Source organism: Pan paniscus, chromosome 16, assembly GCF_029289425.2.
Source record: "Pan paniscus chromosome 16, NHGRI_mPanPan1-v2.0_pri, whole genome shotgun sequence".
Taxonomy (NCBI): domain Eukaryota; kingdom Metazoa; phylum Chordata; class Mammalia; order Primates; family Hominidae; genus Pan; species Pan paniscus.
This window is the reverse complement of record NC_073265.2, coordinates 75359964-75378456: the sequence shown is the minus strand read 5'-3', so window position 1 is coordinate 75378456 and position 18493 is coordinate 75359964. Positions and strand designations below refer to the sequence as shown.

At 45.7% G+C, this 18493-nt stretch overlaps 1 non-coding gene across 1 annotated transcript; it reads right to left on the bottom strand.

Moving 5' to 3' along the window:
- Positions 1-10509: 10509 nt before the first annotated feature.
- On the bottom strand, positions 10510-10614 carry LOC112437225 (U6 spliceosomal RNA). Its single transcript, XR_003025863.1, has one exon. It is a non-coding gene; the product is annotated as a U6 spliceosomal RNA (small nuclear RNA).
- Between the last annotated feature and the right edge of the window lie 7879 nt (positions 10615-18493).

The following is an 18493-nucleotide window of genomic DNA, read 5'->3' as shown; positions in this document are numbered from 1 at the left end:
CAGTGATGAAATCGCAACTCACTGCAGCCTTGATCTCCCAGGCTCCAGCAATCCTCCCACCTAAGCCTCCCAAGCAGCTAGGACAACAGGTGTGTGCCACCACACCCGGCTAATTTTTCTATTTTTTGTTGAGACACAGTTTCACTATGTTACCCAGGCTGGTGTCGAAATCCTGAGCTCACATAATCCTCCCGCCTTCCATAGTGCTGGGATTACAGGCGTGAGACACCACGCCCAGCCTAATTTTTCTTAATGTACATTTTCATTTTACCAGTGCTATTGTAAGTGCTTTTTGCTGTAACACATTTCTAATACATTTTAAGCAAATGCGGCATTAATTTTGAAGGAATGATCCTTTCTTGTGAAGACCCTTATTCAGCCATTCCCAGGAGGGAGAAGGGACAAAGAGAGACTGAGAGACAGAGAGTGCAGGCGTTTGCAGACAGGAGACAGAATAAGAGAACATTTGCTAAAGAAATGACCCAGGCACTCAGTAAATGTTAGAAGACACGCGAGGGGCTTTTCCAGCGGTCAGTCCTGGCTGTGAATCTCAGTCCCACCCTGTGCCAGATGACATGTCAGACCAACTACATAAATCCTCCGAGCCTTGGTTACCTTGTCTGCAAAGCAAGAGATCTCATTGGGGTTTTCTCCCACATTAAAGGAAACAACCACACTTTGCACAAAACCTGGAACGGAATAGGAATGCAGTCTGTGCCTTAATCAACCCCTTCTGGACCCTGAGTACAAGACTGAGAATGTCAGCAGAGGGCGCTGGCTGGTCTGGGTCCCTCAATCTGGGAAGCGTGCAGTGTGGATTCAGCGTGGATCCTCTGTCTTGTGGGTGGAGGGCTGAGGGCTTTAAACCATGGTCAGATTCCCCCGCCTGTGGGCACTGTGCTGGGGACGGAAAACAGAGCTCTCTGAAGGTGCAATTACACGTCATTTGCATATCTTATAGAGAACAGATGCTCCTTTCCATCGGGAAACATTCCCATATGGTCTGGCCTTGTCACAATTTCCATCAAGGGCTGGTTTTAAATTTTGCAATTAAAGGTGTCCCTTGGCCACAGCCAGAAAACAAACTGAGTTTTCATTGAGCCCTGGAGGTGCCTTTGTTTTGCCTCTGACAAGAAGGAAGCCAGCCCTCTGGGCCCCAGGGCCCTGCCAGCTCTCCCTGAGGTCCCCAATTGAGGGAAGGGTTGGGGCCTTCCCTTTAAGGGTGGCTGGTAGTCCCAAAAAAAGGCTGCGCTAGGGGGATTGGGAAGGGAATGGGAGGGAAATGAGATTAGAGGACAGGGCTAGGGCTGTCAGAATGAACTTCAGGAGACTTTTCCTCCAGCATCTCACATCCTCACTTTTCTCTACCCTAACCCTCTAGACCCCCATCTTCCATCTTTCCTCCTCTCTACCCTCAGGACACATACAGCCCCCAGGTCATAAACCCTCTTCAGATGAAACACACAGGTGGCATCATCGCTCTGCCAGCTGGCCAGGTCCTCCCTTGTGCGGCATCCTCAGGCCCCCCAGCAGCCCTGCATGATAAGGGGCTGTAGGCAGCCTCCACCCTCGGGTCCAGCCTTCTCCACTTGCCTGGCCCAGCTCTTGCCCCTCCAAGGCCTTCAGCTTGCTGTTCCTTTCCTATTCCATCCTTGCCTCACTACTACTTGAATCTGATCCATGCTTTTATCTCCCTGATCAAGTCTGATTTCCTCTCGGCCGGGACTCCCCCGGCCCTCCCAGTAATGCATCCACAAGTAACAGCAGCAACCCTTGGCCCCATTCCCCACAGCCCCTGGTGCTTTCCTGCCTCCTAGAAACTGTTCCCACAAACTGCCATCCTAGCCAGCTCTACCTCCCTGGAGAGAGCTGATCCTTGGGTATCCCATACATATGATTTTCCACCGGTGGCCATAGGAGGATGCACGTTCACCTCCTGTCCTGCTGCTCTGTCCTCTCTGGGCAACTTCTATGTCCCCAAGCTATCTCTTGTTTCAGGCAGTCCCCTCCCAAGTAGCATTCCAGGTCTCCCCTGAACTACTGTCCTCCATCATGTGTTTATCTCCAGTGTCCCAATCCATCAGGACCTCACGTGGGCTCTGAATCCATTAACTGGCTGTGTGACCTGGAAACCAACTTATCCTCTCTGAACCGCAGGTTCCTTAAATGTAACTTGGGAGTGCTAATGTCCAATCCTTTTTTTTTTTTTTTTTTTGAGATAGGGTCTCACTGTCACCCAGGCTGGAGTGCAATGGCGCAATCTCGGCTCACTGCAACCTCCACCTCCCAGGTTTAAGTGATTCTACTGTGTCAGCCTCCTGAGTAGCTGGGATTACAGATGCACCACCACGCCCAGCTAATTTTTGTATTTTTAGTAGAGTCAGGGTTTCACCATGTTGGTCAGGCTGGTCTCAAACTCCTGACCTCAAGTGATCCGCCTGCCTCAGCCTCCCAAAGTGCTGGGATTACAGGCATCAGCCACCACTCCCAACCATGCCCACATCATTGGCTGCTGTGATGATGTCATGAGATGACAAACAGAAACATCTCCTTCCTCCTTCCTCAGTGGTGGTAACTCTCCAGGGTGGGGTGAGAGGACTAGGACAGACTCCCCACCGTCCCCACAAGTGACTGCCTCTGCCTCAGGCCAGATGCCCCTGACTCAATCCTGCTAGTTGCAGGAAAGCTGAGCCTAGTCTCTCTCTCCAAGAACCTGGTCCCAAAGAGAAATAGTTCCTGCTGCCAGGGTTCCATGGCTTTCCACAGGTGACCTGTAAGGTCAACTATCTTGAGTCGATAGTATGAGCCGCCATGCTATATGGTGGCTCATTTAGAGCCTGTAGCAGCTGGATGGAGACTGCCCACAAAGAACAGGTCAATTTGGTCCATCTTTGCCTTTAGTAGTTGCTTAACAGATGATTTTTGTGGACTTAAACCAACCACCCTGATCGGAACCACACCTTTGTTCCCTTTTCCTAGATGAAAAAAAATGGGATTCTTTGCTATGGCACCTACATGGAGGCCACCTGAGGGGCGCTGGCCAGGAATCCAGGTGTTGAGTCCTTCAGAGTTGTTACCTGGGAGCCACAACCATGAAGCATGTCTGTCCTTTTACAGGTCTCTTAAAACCACCTTCCAAACAGCCACTTCCAAAGTCATACAGCCATTAGGAGAGCTGACTGCACTGATTTTTACCCTTTGTGCTACTGATGGCAGAGGCACAGTAAGCAGATTAGAACAGGGGAGAGATGCTACCTTCTGGCACTTCCTGCCAAAATTTGCCTACAGCGCATGGATGGCTGTTCAGAGGTAAGCTAAAAAATCTGGTGGAAAGTGCCTGGAGGCATTTGGGATTTTGAAAACATAAGTCGGCCATGTGTCACTGACACTGCTGGTTGCCTACTTAACATGCGTTTCTCACCCACCCTCCTTTCCTCTTTCGATTCAGAACAGCATCTGCCCTCCTGTGCTCAGCTTTGTGTTTCACAAGGGGTTGATCACAGCCCCAGCCCAAGGGCTGAATCCTCATAGGTCCAAGCCAATCATGGGTTCCCAAACCCTTTGTTGGTAATTGGTTTAGATAAGGGTATGTGACATTGTGACATAGATTTCTTTTTTCTTTCTTTTTTTTTTTTTTTTTTTTGAAACGGAGTCTTGCTCTGTCGCCCAGGCTGGAGTGCAGTGGCACAATCTTGGCTCACTGCAACCTCTGCCTCCCAGGTTCAAGCAATTCTCCTGCCTCAGCCTCCCGAGTAGCTGAGATTACAGGTGCCCATCACCACACCCGCCTAATTTTTGTATTTTTAGTAGAGATGGGGTTTCACCATATCGATCAGGCTAGTCTTGAACTCCTGACCTCGTGATCTGCCCGCCTCGGCCTCCCAAAGTGCTGGCATTACAGGCATGAGCCACTGCACCCGGCCTAAATTTCTGTCATTATAAGCCACCCAGTTTGTGGTAATTTGTTACAGCAGCCCCGGGAAACAAAAATACCCTCTGTCTCCAGCCTCTCCCCTCTTTGTTGTGTTGGCTTCTCTTTTTCTTCTGGCTATGGACCAAGCCCTGTACTCCCTAAACCACAGAGCTGCCAACAGCTTGCATATTTGACACCTGTCAATCAAGCTTCCAGAAAGAAAAACAGTACCCTCTGTTTTCCAAATCCAGTTCTCCATGAAATAACTTTGATTGGCCTAGCTTGACTTGCAAGCTAAATTTGGTCCAATCAACTGTGCCCAGTGGCAGACTGGCATTGAACCAAGATGGCAACTCCTAAAGTAGCCATATGGATGGGAACAGAAGATACAGGGAAATTTCTAGAGTAACAAGTGTCCACTCCAGTTATCTTTAAATAGTTACTCCATAAACACTGGCTTCCCTGGACCATGTTAATCTTTTATATTTTCAGGTATATCTATCGATAAACAGTGGGGCAAAGATAAAGAAAAATCTGGATCTTAAAAAGCCAGATATCTCAGCTGATCAGTGAAAGTCTTTGAAAAGGATGTAATGGACACCAGTACTCTTAGAAGTAATAATGGCATAATTTATAAAGTAAATAATTTGATTGTCCCTACTCCAGCTGTCTGCATGGAAAAGTGAATTGAGGGAATCCAGCCCCGTGGAAAAGGGCTAACAGGAGCAGCCAAATAGGGCCAGGTGCGGCAGCTTACGCCTGTAATCCCAGCACTTTGGGAGGCTGAGATGGGCAAATTAGTTGAGGTCAGGAGTTCTAGACCAGCCTAGCCAACATGGTGAAACCCCATCTCTACTAAAAATACAAAAATTAGCTGGGCATGGTGGTGGGTGCCTGTAATCCCAGCTACTCGGGAGGCTGAGGCAGGAGAATCTCTCAAACCCAGGAGGCGGAGGGTGCAGTGAGCCGAGATTGCACCACTGCACTCCAGCCTGGGTATCAAAGTGAGACTCTGTCTCAAAAAAAAAAAAAAAAAAAAAACTCTGATAAAAAACTGAGTAGATACAAATAAATAACCCAAATATACTCTTGTTTGTCTTAGAGACAGTAAGCTAAATCTGATCAGAAATGACTGAAGCAAGTCCAGAGATGCCGACAGATTAGTACTTCTACACAGGCAGTTCTTGAGTGCTGAGGGATGAGATACTTACAGCAGCTTTGTGGCCATTCTCTTAGACCACTGAGTAATAGGCTGTGCTGATAACGACTCATAAAACCTTCAGACACAAATTTTGTAATTGCACCATTATTACAAATTGTATTGTCTGACATTCCAGGTTTCTTGTAAATAACTGATGTAAAGCCTCAATCATTAAAGGGGAGGTTTGAGATAGGATCAAAACTATCTTAGTTCTTTTTGAAAACGTCTCTTGCAGTCACATTATTCCCCAGGAATGTTTCTGTACTATCAGTATGTTTTAAAAAAAATCTAGATCACTTCTTTTTTTGAGAAAGGGTCTTGCTGTGTCATCTAGGCTGGAATGCAGTAGCGCAAACATGACTCTCTGCAGCTTTGACCTCCCTGGGCTCAGGTGATCCCCCCACTTCAGCCTCCTGAGTAGCTGGGACTACAAGTACACACCACCTCGCCCGGCTAATTTTTCTATTTTTTGTAGAGATGGGGTTTTGCCACGTTGCCCCAGTCTGTCCTGAGCTCAAGGAATCAACCACCTCATCCTCCCAAAGTGCTGGGATTACAGGTGTGAGCCACTGCACCTGGCCATAAGTTACCTCAGGGGTTTTTCTCAAGTTGCCTACAATAATCATAAATACAGCCTTTTCAGTGGCAGACTAACTCTATGGTCCATGATGGTTTACTGAAAACATAGGTTCCTTCCTGTCAATAACTTTCCATTATACTGTTATAATATAGCCAAGATAATATGGTAAAAATATGTTGACATGATAAATTTTTCCAATAAAATGCATCCTTTGCATGCAGACAATTCATACTCATTAGTAAATAAGTTTCACTCTTTGGGCAGTTTCTGTCTAGGTCACCCCTTCAATACTAAGTTTAAGGCACAAGCTGATCTAGCATCACACAGGCAATAAACAAAAAACTATATTGTATCTTCTCTTCAACAGAGAATGAGGTAAGGCTCCCAGGATCCGCATGTCCTGTAAAGCTGACAAGGAGCGTGTAGTGTGAGGGCACTTAGTGGGCAGCATTCATTGAGCTCTTCAAGGATTCCCCAAGAGAACACAGGAGTTGGGTTGGAAGGGAAGACTCCCACAATTCCTAAAACAGTGCTGTAGTTCAAGGATAGGTTTATTCTTAGAAGAGTCCCTGGAAAGTCAAATGATAGCTTGTTGGAAGGATTTAAGGAACTAACAATCCACATGAAGTGCTTAGCACAGCACCTGATGTGTGATAAGCATTCAATATATGTTAGCTAGTCTTGTGATTTGAAGTGGTGGTAGGATTTCTTAACATCCATGATAACTGTTGGGGCTTCCATCTTGGTATCCGTGCAGCTGCATTCTGTGAGTGACAGTGTTCTTGGGTGGAAGCAGCTGGTACCTAACGGCCATCTGGCATTCTGTGGCCAAGCACAACTCCAGCCCTATAGGGTGGAGCGATTACATCAATAAATAGTGACTGCATTCACAAAATCCATGAGCCCTGTCTGGGAAGCCAAAAACCTGCTTGACAGCCTGTGCTCTTGTTACAGTAGGTAGCTAGCCAGCCATGAGCAGGGCAGGAGAGGACCCCTCCCAACCACCAGGAATGTCACGCAACCATCAGGTGATGGTAAAGCAGTTGTTACACTGTCTCCCTAAAATAATATTTAGGTCAGTAAAAAAGTAATTGTGGTTTTTGTTTTTGGTTTTAATGACAAAGACCACAATTACTTTTGCACCAACCTAGGAATTGGTCACAGCTGGTGCCTGGGAAAGGCAGTCTCCCAGTAGAGAGAAACACCTGAAACTAGCAATCAGCAGCTTCCCAGTGAGATCTCTAGAGTTGGGTGAGTGGGTTCAAGTATGTACACTAAGGGGCAAAATGACGGAGTTTAACCAGTATATGACCTTCCTCCAGGAACACTGGTAAGGGGAGAATGCCTCAAGTGAGCATGCACACAACTCCAGTTAAATACACTGCGCATGTGACCCCTCCCAAGTGCTGGCAGGCCACTGTGCACCCAGACAGCCCATCCCAAGGAAGAATCAAGAGAGAAGAGATGCAGAGCCCGGAAGCATGCCATTGTATAAAACCCCAAGTCAAAGGTCAAGCAGTGCACTTGACTCTCTCAAGTCTCCCGCTTGGCCCTCTTCCAAGTGTACTTTACTTCATTTCATTCCTGCTGTAAAGCTTTTCAATAAACTTTCACTCCTGCTCTAAAACTTGCCTCTGTCTGTCACTCTGCCTTATGCCCTTTGGTTGAAGTCTTTCTTCTGAGGAGGCAAGAATTGAGCTTGTTGCAAACCCATAACGATTTGCCACTGCTATCACTCTGAGTCCAGGGCCAAGGAATATCCCTTTCCAGTAGGTGATAACATGGCTCAGTAATGGCTACCATTTACAAAAATGCAAAAGAGGCCTGGCGCGGTGGCTCACTCCTGTAATCCCAGCGCTTTGGGAGGCCGGGGCAGGTGGATCACCTGAGGTTGGGAGTTTGAGATCAGCCTGACCAACATGGAGAAATCCCGTCTCTACTAAAAATACAAAATTAGCCCGGCATGGTGGCACATGCCTGTAATCCCAACTGCTCAGGAGGCTGAGGCAGGAGAATCGCTTGAACCCAGGAGGCAGAGGTTGCGGTGAGCCGAGATCGCGCCATTGCACTCCAGCCTGGGCAAAAAGAGCGAAACTCTGTCTCCAAAAAAAAAAAAAAAAAAAGCAAAAGAAAATGAGTAGCTCTGGCGGCAAGGCTATGGCACTTCCTTTATTTTTCAGTATTTTTTAGTAGATTGAACAGATACTATGCCTGCTTGATTTCAAGTGCTATGGATCCCTGAATGGTAGTCATGGTAGCAGAAGTGAAAATAGAAAGTTCCACGATATATATATTTTTTAATTTCCCACTTCTATGTCTGATTTATCTTCATAAAACAGGACATTCTGATTTTGTTCTGGGTAGTCTTTCTCTGTTGACCTCATCATTGAAACGCAGTGCTACCCCCTTGGACTCCTACAAGAGAGGTTGTCATCAAAGCATTAGGAAGCTTTAGGAACCCCAGGAATTCTAGAAAGCATCTGAAGGTCAGCGATTGGACATCTGTTGATAAACTTGGGCGGAGTCAACTATTGCAAATAATTGCCCCCTCCCAGAAAACATTAGAGGGTGCTCACTGGCTCCAGGCATCTGCCATGGGTGCTGCCTTCTCACACAGTGTCTGTACATTTCCCCAATTACACTAACATCTTTAAGCTCAAAGAATCCCAGCTCCTCCAGGGACTGCAGTGGGAACCTTGAATAGATGACCAGCCTTCATCAGCCTGTTTCTTCATCTGCAAAGTGGTAAAATAGCTTTATTCCACAGGGTTGTTTTAAGGTAGAAAAATACAATATATAATAATTATATATAATATAGTTTTTATTGTATAAAAATACAACATGCAATGTAAATAAGTATGTGTAATATTATATATATAATAATATAATTGAGTATTTAGCACAGCACTAGCCAGATAATAAATGCCCAATAAGTATATGGAAGAAATAGAGAAGACAACTACCAGTGCAATTCTTTTTTTTTTTTTTTTTTGAGACGGAGTCTCGCTCTGTCACCCAGGCTAGAGTGCAGTGGCGTGATCTCGGCTCACTGCAACCTCCACCTCCCAGGTTTAAGCAATTCTCCTGCCTCAGCCTCCCGAGTAGCTGGGATGACAGGCACACACCATCACGCCTGGCTAATTTTTGTATTTTTAGTAGAGACGGGATTTTGCCATGTTGGCCAGGCTGGTTTCAAACTCCTGATCTCCAGTGATCCACCCACCTCAACCTCCCAAAGTGCTGGGATTACAGGTGGGAGCCACCATGCCGGGCCTACCAATGCAATTCTTAAAAACTGCTGAGTATGTTATCCTGATTTAAGGACACTTTGTTACGCTAGGTCGAGGATTTATAATTTGAGGTTTATGGTGCCTTAGAGAAACTTACTTAAATTTTATGCGAAATGGTATATTTATGGGTATTTCTCTAGGGAGAAGGCGCAGAGTTTTCACCAGATTCTTAGATTCTCTGCTCTGGATAAGGTTAGGAACCACCATGGTTTCTATTTCTTAAGCCCACACCTCACTCCCATCAGGATGGCTCCTATCCAAAAAACAAAAAAAAAGGCCAGGTGCAGTGGCTCATGCCTGTAATCCCAGTACTTTGGAAGGCCAAGGCAGGTGGATCACCTGAGGTCAGGAGTTCGAGACCAGCCTGGCCAACATGGCAAGACCCCCGTATCTACGAAAAATACAAAAATTAGCCAGGAGTGGTGGCTGGCACCTGTAATTCCAGCTACTCAGGGGGCTGAGGCAGGAGAATTGTTTCAACCTGGGAGGCGGAGGTTGCAGAGAGCCAAGATTGTGCCATTGCACTCCAGCCTGGACCACAAGAATGAAACTCCCTTTCAAAAAAAATAATAATAATAACAGAAAATAACAGAGATTGGAACATTATTGTATCAGGCTGCTCAGACTTCCGTAATAAAAAAAAAAAGCTACAGACTGCAGGTCAGGCATGGTGGCTCATGCCTGTAATCTCAGAGCTTTGGGAGGCCAAGGCAGGCTGATTATTTGAGCCCAGGAGTTCTAGACCAGCCTGGGCACCATAGTAAAATCCTGTCTCTATAAAAAAATACAAAAAATTAGCTGCGCATAGCAGTGTGCGCCTATAGTCCCGGCTACTCAGGAGGCTGAAGTGGAAGGATAGTGGAGTCCAGGAGGTAAAGGTTGCAGTGAACTGGGATTGCACCACTGCACTCCAGCCTGAACAATTGAGTGAGAGCCTGCCAAAAAAAAAAGAAAAAACCAAAAACCTACAGACTGGGTAGCTTAAACAACACAAATACATTTCCTCACAGTTCTGGAGGTTAGATGTCCAAGATCAAGTTTCTGGCTGATTCGGTATCTGGTCAGCTGATTCGGTATCTCCTCCTGGCTTGCAAATGGCTGCCTCTTGCTCTGTCCCTACAAAGCCTTAGTGCCTTTGCATGGAGAGAAAAGGGCTAGCTCTTTGGTGCTCTTCTTTTTTTTTTTTTTTTTTTTTTTTGAGACAGAGCCTTGCTGTCTCCCAGGCTGGAATGCAGTAGTGGTGTGATCTCAGCTCATATCAACCTCTGCCCCCCCGGGTTCAAGCGATTCTCCTGCCTCAGCCTCCCAAAGATCACAGGCATGAGCCATGGCTCCTGGGCCCCATGCTTTTACAAATGAGGAAACTGAGTCGTAGAGAGGGTTAAGGAACTTCCTGAATAGAAATAAAAAGTAGGAATGGGAATCAAACCTAGGCATTTGGGATCCAGTGTGGTGGCACGCACGTGCCAGTAATCCCAACTACTGGGGAGGCTGAGGCATGTTTCCACGACAACAGGCTATCTCACAAAAATGTAAGTGTCTCATGAGTCTCTAAGTCATCTCGGTTTAGGGACCAAGCCAATTGTCTCTGTAATGCTTCAGTTTTAATATATGCACTGTCAAAATGAGCATGTATAAAAATGTACATTGTCAGCTATGATAATTAAATCCTTGACTCATCTGAACACTCCGCTATAACAGCAAGCATCACGTCATTCTGTAACTGTCTCTTAGCTGGTCCACCTCCTCTACCTCCTCCACTAAACCGCGCATTCCCTGACAACAGGGTTGACTTGTTCCCGTCTTAACCCCTTGTCTGATACAAGGTATTATGACCCTGGATATATACGAGTTAGATCATTTTGCAAGTGAGACTTGTACCATTTATAAGGACAAATACTCATTTTATATTTTAGTCTTACAAGGAAAAAGGCATCTGAGAAAATGTAGGGCATATGCAAGGGCCCCCACAAATTGAGCATAACACAATTCTGCAGATGTCTTGCTTTGTTATTGTTGTTTGGGGTTGTGTTTTTTGTTTTTATTTTTTGCTTGATAATAAGATTAAAGCCTCATATGTATGTCAGAAAGTAGGGTGGCTGAATCTAATATCTTAGCATGTCCCATATTTTAAGCATAGTAGCTGCTCTATTTTCCACATTAACTTGTTGATCATTTAAGTATCAAGATGCCATGTGGTCCAGTCAGAGAAACATGCATCTCACAACTAAAAGTGACTTCAGGCCAGGCGCAGGGGCTCACGCCTATAATATCAGCACTTTGGGAGGCCAAGGCAGGCAGATCACTGGAGGCCCGGAGTTCGAGACCAGCCTGGCCAACACAGGGAAACCCCAGCTCTACCAAAAATACAAAAATTAGCTGGGAGTGGTGGCGCACGCCTGTAAGTCCCAGCTACTGGGGAGGCGGAGGCAGGAGATTCGCTTGAACCTGAGAGGCAGAGGTTGCAGTGAGCCAAGATCGTGCCACTGCACTCCAGCCTGGGCAACAAAAAAACAGAAGAAAAAAGAAGAAGAAAAGCAAGGAAAGGAAAAGAAAAGAAAAAACAGAAGAAAAGAAAAGAAAAAGCAACTTCAAAATAATTCAGATCCTTCCCTTGTGTTTCTCAGAAGCCATGAAGTAGGGCCAAATAAACGTTCCAGAGCAGCCCTTATTAGAAACCCCTTTCCTTTTCTAATCTCATACTCTAGCTGCTTCAGTGCCTCCTTCTACACATTTTTGGTGCTCATCTGGATCAAAATGTTGGAATAACACCACAAATTTATCTTCTCCCCAATCTCAAACTCATAAAATGCTACTAAATTAATTTAAAAGGCAAAAACCTTCAATGGTAGAAGGAATAGCAGGCGGATCACACACAAGAGATTTCAGCAAAGCTCTGCAAGATGAGGAGCACCTGGAGAAGAGTAGCTACTGGGTGGGCTGAAGAAGTCCCAGCCAAGAGTAAGGTGTTCAGTGTAACACCCGGGAAGGATGTCAGCAAGTCTCGCACAAACTTAGAGAGACTTGGGATTCAGAAATGCTTGGTGGGAGTGAAATGCGAGCTGAAATAGAAAATTATGGAAGATGTCCATATGGAACAAGTGGACTCACCACCAACGTTCAAATCCACCCACTTCACATGCACCTGTGGAAACACCAACACCTGGGAACAATATATATTCTCTCCAGACTAACAATCAGATAACCTCTTTTTCAAGAAACTGAATGTTCCAGAGGAAAGAATTCTGTGTTGTAGCCTTTAGGGGCCCAGGATAATGGACAGCAGCCCTCCGGGTCACCCTGACGCAGAGACTTCCATGGGAGAAGCCCCACCTACAAAATGCAAAAGAGTGCAATCCCTAAGAAGGGGGATTTAGCAATATGGAGCAAAATTACATATGCATTTGTTCTCTGACCAGCAAGCTCACGTCCACAAATCTATGCAAAAGATACATTGACAAACTATGAAAAAGACATATATACAACAGTATTCATTGCAACTGTATTTGCAATAGCAAAAGACTGGAACCAAATGTCCATAGGAATGGGTAGACTAAACATTCAACCCAAAACAATGGAGAGCTCTGTAACTATAAAAAGAAACAAGGAAGATGCCTGTGAACTTCTAGGAGTTGATCTTCATGAAGTATTGTTCAGGGGCAGGGAAAGCCAAGCACGTTCCCTTTTGTTTAAGAAGGGGGAGATATAAATATAAAAACATATATTTATCTTTTGAAATAAACAATGAAAGAGTAAAACACAATCGATTTTTAAATGCTTATCTAAATATCTCAGTTAAAAGGTGGAAATTGGCAGACTCAATAAAAAAAGCAAGACCCAACTACTGTATATGTTCTTTATAAGAAATACATTTTATTTTATTTTATTTTATTTATTTTTAAGATGGAGTCTCGCTCTGTCACCCAGGCTGGAGTGCAGTGGCTCACTGCAACCTCTGCCTCCCGGGTTCAAGCGAGTCTCCTGCCTCAGCCTCCCCAGTAGTTGGGATTACTGGCACGTGCATGCCACCATACTGGCTAAATTTTTTTTTTTTTTTTTTGAGATGGAGTCTCACTCTGTCGCCCAGGCTGGAGTGCAGTGGCATGATGTCAGCTCACTGCAACCTCTGCCTCCCAGGTTCAAGCAATTCTCCTGCCTCAGCCTCCCGAGTAGATGGGACTACAGGCATACGCCACCATGCACAGCTAATTTTTTTTTTTTTTTTTTTTTTTTTGGTATTTTAGTGGAGACAGGGTTTTACCATGTTGGCCAGGCTGGTCTCAAACTCCTGGAATCAAGTGATCTGCCTGCTTTGGCCTCCCAAAGTGCTAGGATTACAGGTGTGAGCCACTGTGACCAGTAAGAAACACACTTTAATCATGAAGACACTTTGCAAGATCTACCATGCAGGGCGGATCACGAGGTCAAGAGACGGAGATCATCCTGGCCAACATGGTGAAACTCTGTCTCTACTAAAAATACAAAAATTAGCCAAGTGTGGTGGCAGGTGCCTGTAGTCTCAACTACTTGGGAAGCTGAGGCAGGAATATCACTTGAACCTAGGAGGTGAAGGTTGCAGTGAGCCGAGATCATGCCACTGCACTCCAGCCTGGCGATAGAGTGAGACTCCGTCTCAAAAAAAAAAAAGAAAGATCAACCATACAAACTCTAAACATAAGAAAGCTAGTGTGACTATTAAAATAGCAGGCAAGGTAAACTTCAAGAGAAAGAGTATTCCTAAAGATCAAGAAAGACATTTCATTCCAATAGAAAGGTTGATTCATCAAGAAAAGAACAGAACGATCTTAACTGTGCACACACCTCATAACGTAGCTTCCAGATACATGAAACAAAAATCGATGGTACTGATTTTAAGCACAGTTCTTGGCAACATTAGGAGGTAAGTTTCTCATTTGTCACTTTCAGAGTGCACCTGGAGTTGACAGCTGGCTGTCCTGAGCCTACCATCAACACTAACAAGTGTGCGCCACAATCCTCATGCCTCTCATTGATGCATGGCATCTGAGGGCCACAGCCACTGCATAAGCAAATGCCTCACTTTCCACATGTACCTTTTCCAAATTCACCGCAGGCCAAAAGCTTCATAATTTTGATGACACTGCATACCACGTATTACCATATCCCCCTCCCAATCATTAATAATGAGGTCCTTGAGATGACCTTAAGGTGAGTAATCCTGCTCCAAAATTCTTTTTTAAGGGTCTGCTTTCTAGGGTCATGCCTGTTATTAAATATCTTGGTCAGAGCTTCCCAGACAACCGAACCTGAGGCAATCCCAAGGAGCTTGGTGTGGGTGGTGGGGAAGGAGGGAGAGCGATGGAGGAGGCACTACCAGCTGGCCCCTGCCTGTTAATGCACAGTCAGATGGGACCATCAGCTTCTCAGCACAGTCTGTCTGGAAGGGGAGAAATGGGGAAGAATTGATCAACTGGCTCTATCTTCACCAGTCAAAGCTTGGCCCTAAGGCTACACTGTTAGGGACACCCACTGCGGACCCACTGTGTCTCCCACCTCAGTGTGCGCCGGGAAACCCTCTGGGCGTGAGGGAAGAGTCACACAGTGTGGCATGAAGAGAGGTGCTGTCAAAGTGTGTCTGGGATGGTGATCAGAGCCCATGAAAAGATGCTTCTAGCAGCAACAGCTAGACCAAGATGTGAGGCAGAGAACCCAGAATGGTGCATGGGAGGGGTCTGATAGAGAGAATCTACTAAATCTACACCTAACAGCACACTTAAATGTGAAACAGCGTTCTTCCCCTGGGGTTAGGAACAAGACAAGTTTTCCCGTGAGCACTGTTTTAATCAACAATGTGCCAGAGGTCAGAGGCAGTGCAAGAAGGCAAGAGAAAGGATAAGAACCATAATGGGCCAGGCGCATTGGCTCACACCTGTAATCCCAGAACTTTGGGAGGCCAAGGTGGGTGGATCACCTGAGGTCAGGAGTTCCAGACCAGCCTGGCCCTGAGGTCAGGAGTTCCAGACGAGCCTGGCCAACATAGCGAAACCCTGTCTCTATTAAAAATACAAAAAATTAGCTGGGCGTGGTGGCGCGCACCTGTAATCCCAGCTATTGAGAGGCTGAGGCAGGAGAATTACTTGAACCCAGGATGCAGAGGTTGCAGGAAACCGAGATCGCTCCACAGTGCTCCAGCCTGGGCAACAGAGTGAGACTCAGTCTCAAAAACAAACAAACAAACAAACAAAAAACCATAATGATTGGAAATAAATAAATAAAACTGCTGTGATTCACAGAAAATTTAAAAGAACCTATAGATTAACCATTAGTATTAATAAATGAATTTATTAGGGAATCTGGAGATAAAAGTCAGTTCAAAAATCAGTTGTATTTCTATACGGGAGCAACAAACTAATAGAAAATGAAATTTCAAACTAAATACCATTTGCAACAGTATGAAAAAGCATCAAACATTTCCTGAATCTGGAACCCACAGGTGTACATCGAGTCACTCAAGGCTGATCATTTAAAAGCAAAAACAAAAACAAAAATACCTACATTGCAGAGAGCAAGAGAAATGGGCTCTAGAGCTCATCTGTACTGTAAATTTCCCTCTACCCATGTCCAAATCCATCTAAATAAACCAGTGGTCCTTCCTGAAAGGTGTGCCTGAAAGTGTGATCAGACCTGTTATGTAGACTGAAAAAAAAAATAATGAATACAAATAGAAATAAATGGCCGGGCGCGGTGGCTCACGCCTGCAATCCCAGCACTTTGGGAGGCCGAGGCGGGCAGATCACGAGGTCAGGAGATCGAGACCATCCTGGCTAACACGGTGAAACCCCGTCTCTACTAAAAATTCAAAAAATTAGCTGGGTGTGGTGGCAGGTGCCTGTAGTCCCAGCTACTCAGGAGGCTGAGGCAGGAGAATGGCGTGAACCTGGGAGGCGGAGCTTGCCGTGAGCCGAGATGGCGCCACTACACTCCAGCCTGGGCGACAGAGCAAGACTCTATCTAAAAAAGAAAGAAAGAAAGAAAGAAAGAAAGAAAGAAAGAAAGAAAGAAAGAAAGAAAGAAAGAAAGAAAGAAAGAAAGAAAGAAAGAAAGAAAGAAAGAAAGAAAGAAAGAGAAATAAATGCCACAAGACTGCTTCTGAAGGCCTCATGGGGAAAAGCCAAGAGTTTTATGAGTGGGATTAGACAGTCAAATTGCACATGACAACCGGAATGTGACAGAAGAGTTAAGAAGCATTCTCAACTTGGTAGTGGAGACACAGACGCACGGCATGGGAAACCTGTGCTCTCCCTTCCTTCCACTTAGACCTGGCGGTCATAGAATCTGCTCTATAGTTTGTCAGTCAAAAGGGGCAAGACCCAGAAGAGTTTTTCTCAGCTACAAGAGGAGAAAACTGTATGTCTTTGGCGGAATTAGAAAGAAATTCTCCCTGAGTTAGGTGGGAGCTATTTGAGCACCATCGCCCGCTCTCCTGCCCAAAGCCTTGGCAGCTTGCCTCCTGCCCGCCACTCATTTTGCCCACACTCCATTTTCTTTGTCTGGTATAAGTCTTCTAAGTTTGGTATTCCAACCATTGGTCCCATGTTCCTTGTCACGCTCTGCGAGGATCTTTAGGACTTCAGAAGCCTGGATTGGGCCAGGCGCAGTGGCTTACACCTGTAATCCCAGCACTTTGGGAGGTCGAAGTGGGCGGATCACCAGAGGTTAGGAGTTTGAGACCAGACTGGCCAACATGGTGAAACCCCATCTTTACAAAAATACAAAAATTAGCCGGGCATGATGTTGGGCATCTGTAATCCCAGCTACTGGGGAGGCTGAGGTGGGAGAATCGCTTGAACCCAGGAGGTGAAAGTTGCAGTGAGCTGAGATCGTGCCACTACACTCCAGCCTGGGTAACAGAGTGAGACTCCATCTCAAAAAAAAAAAAAAAAGAAGAAGAAGCCTGGATTGGCATGGTAGAGTTCTATGGCATTGTATCCACAAGGTTGTTGGGTTCAAGTGTCTAAGATTGACAAGCTTTAAAAAATTAAAATTAAAAAAAGCAACACCCTGTCACCCAAGCTGGAGTGCAGTGGTGCAATCATGGCTCACTGCAGCCTCAAACTCCTGGGCTCAAGCAATCCTCCCGCCTCAGCCTCCCAAACAGCTGAGACTACAAGCAAGCACAACACCACCCAGCTAACTTTAAAAATATTTTTTGTAGAGATAGGCTCTTGCTATGTTGCCGAAGCTGATTTCGAACTCCTGGGCTCAAGTGATCCTCCAGCATGGGCCTCCCAAAGTGCTGGGATTACATCCTTGAGCTACTGCAGTATGACCTGGTTGGGAAGCTTTTAAAGGGAATCTTAGAAATGTTAGATCCCAGGAAGAATGGATGGGCTCTGAAGTATAAAAGGCAACTCAGAAATTAATGTGAATACATGTTTAAATGTAGCACTAGGCAGCTAGTCAATTGCAGCTCAACTCAGCTCTCACCTGGTTCTGTATGAATTACATTCAGTATGGCAGGTGGTATATTTTCACATGTTTTGTGAGGAAGTGCAGCCTCTAAAATGAGGTGTGCCCATCACCTTTTGTGGCCTTACGTGCCTTGGCAGAGTTCCCAAGCTGGGCCTTCAGGTTCACAACCTTGTGGAAGCCTCACAGGGTGAGGATTAAGTGAGATAATAGAAATTAAATGACTTTGAAAGAACATGGTGTACCTGCACAAATACCAAAAAATGTTTTAGGTTCTTTGAGGACTTCTTGTCATTCTTTTGTATTCTCCTTTCTCTTCTGCTTTTAGACGGAGTCTCACTCTGTCGCCCAGACTGAAGTGCAGTGGCGCAATCTCAGCTCACTGCAACCTCTGCCTCCAGGGGATTCTCCTGCCTCAGCCTCCCAAGTAGCTGGGACTACAGGCGCACACCACCATGCCCAGCTAACTTTTATATTTTTAGTAGAGACGGGGTTTCGCCATGTTGGCCAGGCTGGTCCTGAACTCCTGACTTAAGTGATCTGCCTGCCTCGGCCTCCCAAAGTGCTGGGATTATAGGCATGAACCATCATGCCCAGCCTGAGTCAATTTCAATTTATCCTTCACCCTCATCCCTCAAGCCAATCTCAGGTACCTCTTGGGAGAACCGCCTCAACCCCAGCAAGCACTGCTGTTCTGACTCTTGTTATGCTTGCCTGGACCAGTGCGGTTGTCTACGATTGTTTGGTCGGTCCACCTGGAGCCTTTGTCCCTCTAGTCTTCCACTCCCCTCTACAAGATGAAGCTTCCTAAACCTCAGACCACATCATGCAGATACAGGAATGTTTCCTTGCCCCACAGTCTATCAGGTTAAAAATGTTTCCTTCTATTATTAGTAAATAGGATTTTTTTTTTAAATCAGGACGGGGCATGGTGGCTCACGCCTATAATCCCAGCACTTTGGGAGGCCGAGGCAGGCAGATCACTTGAGGTCAGGAATTCGAGAGCAGCCTGGCCAACATGGGGAAACCCCGTTTCTACTAAAAACACAAAAATTAGCCGG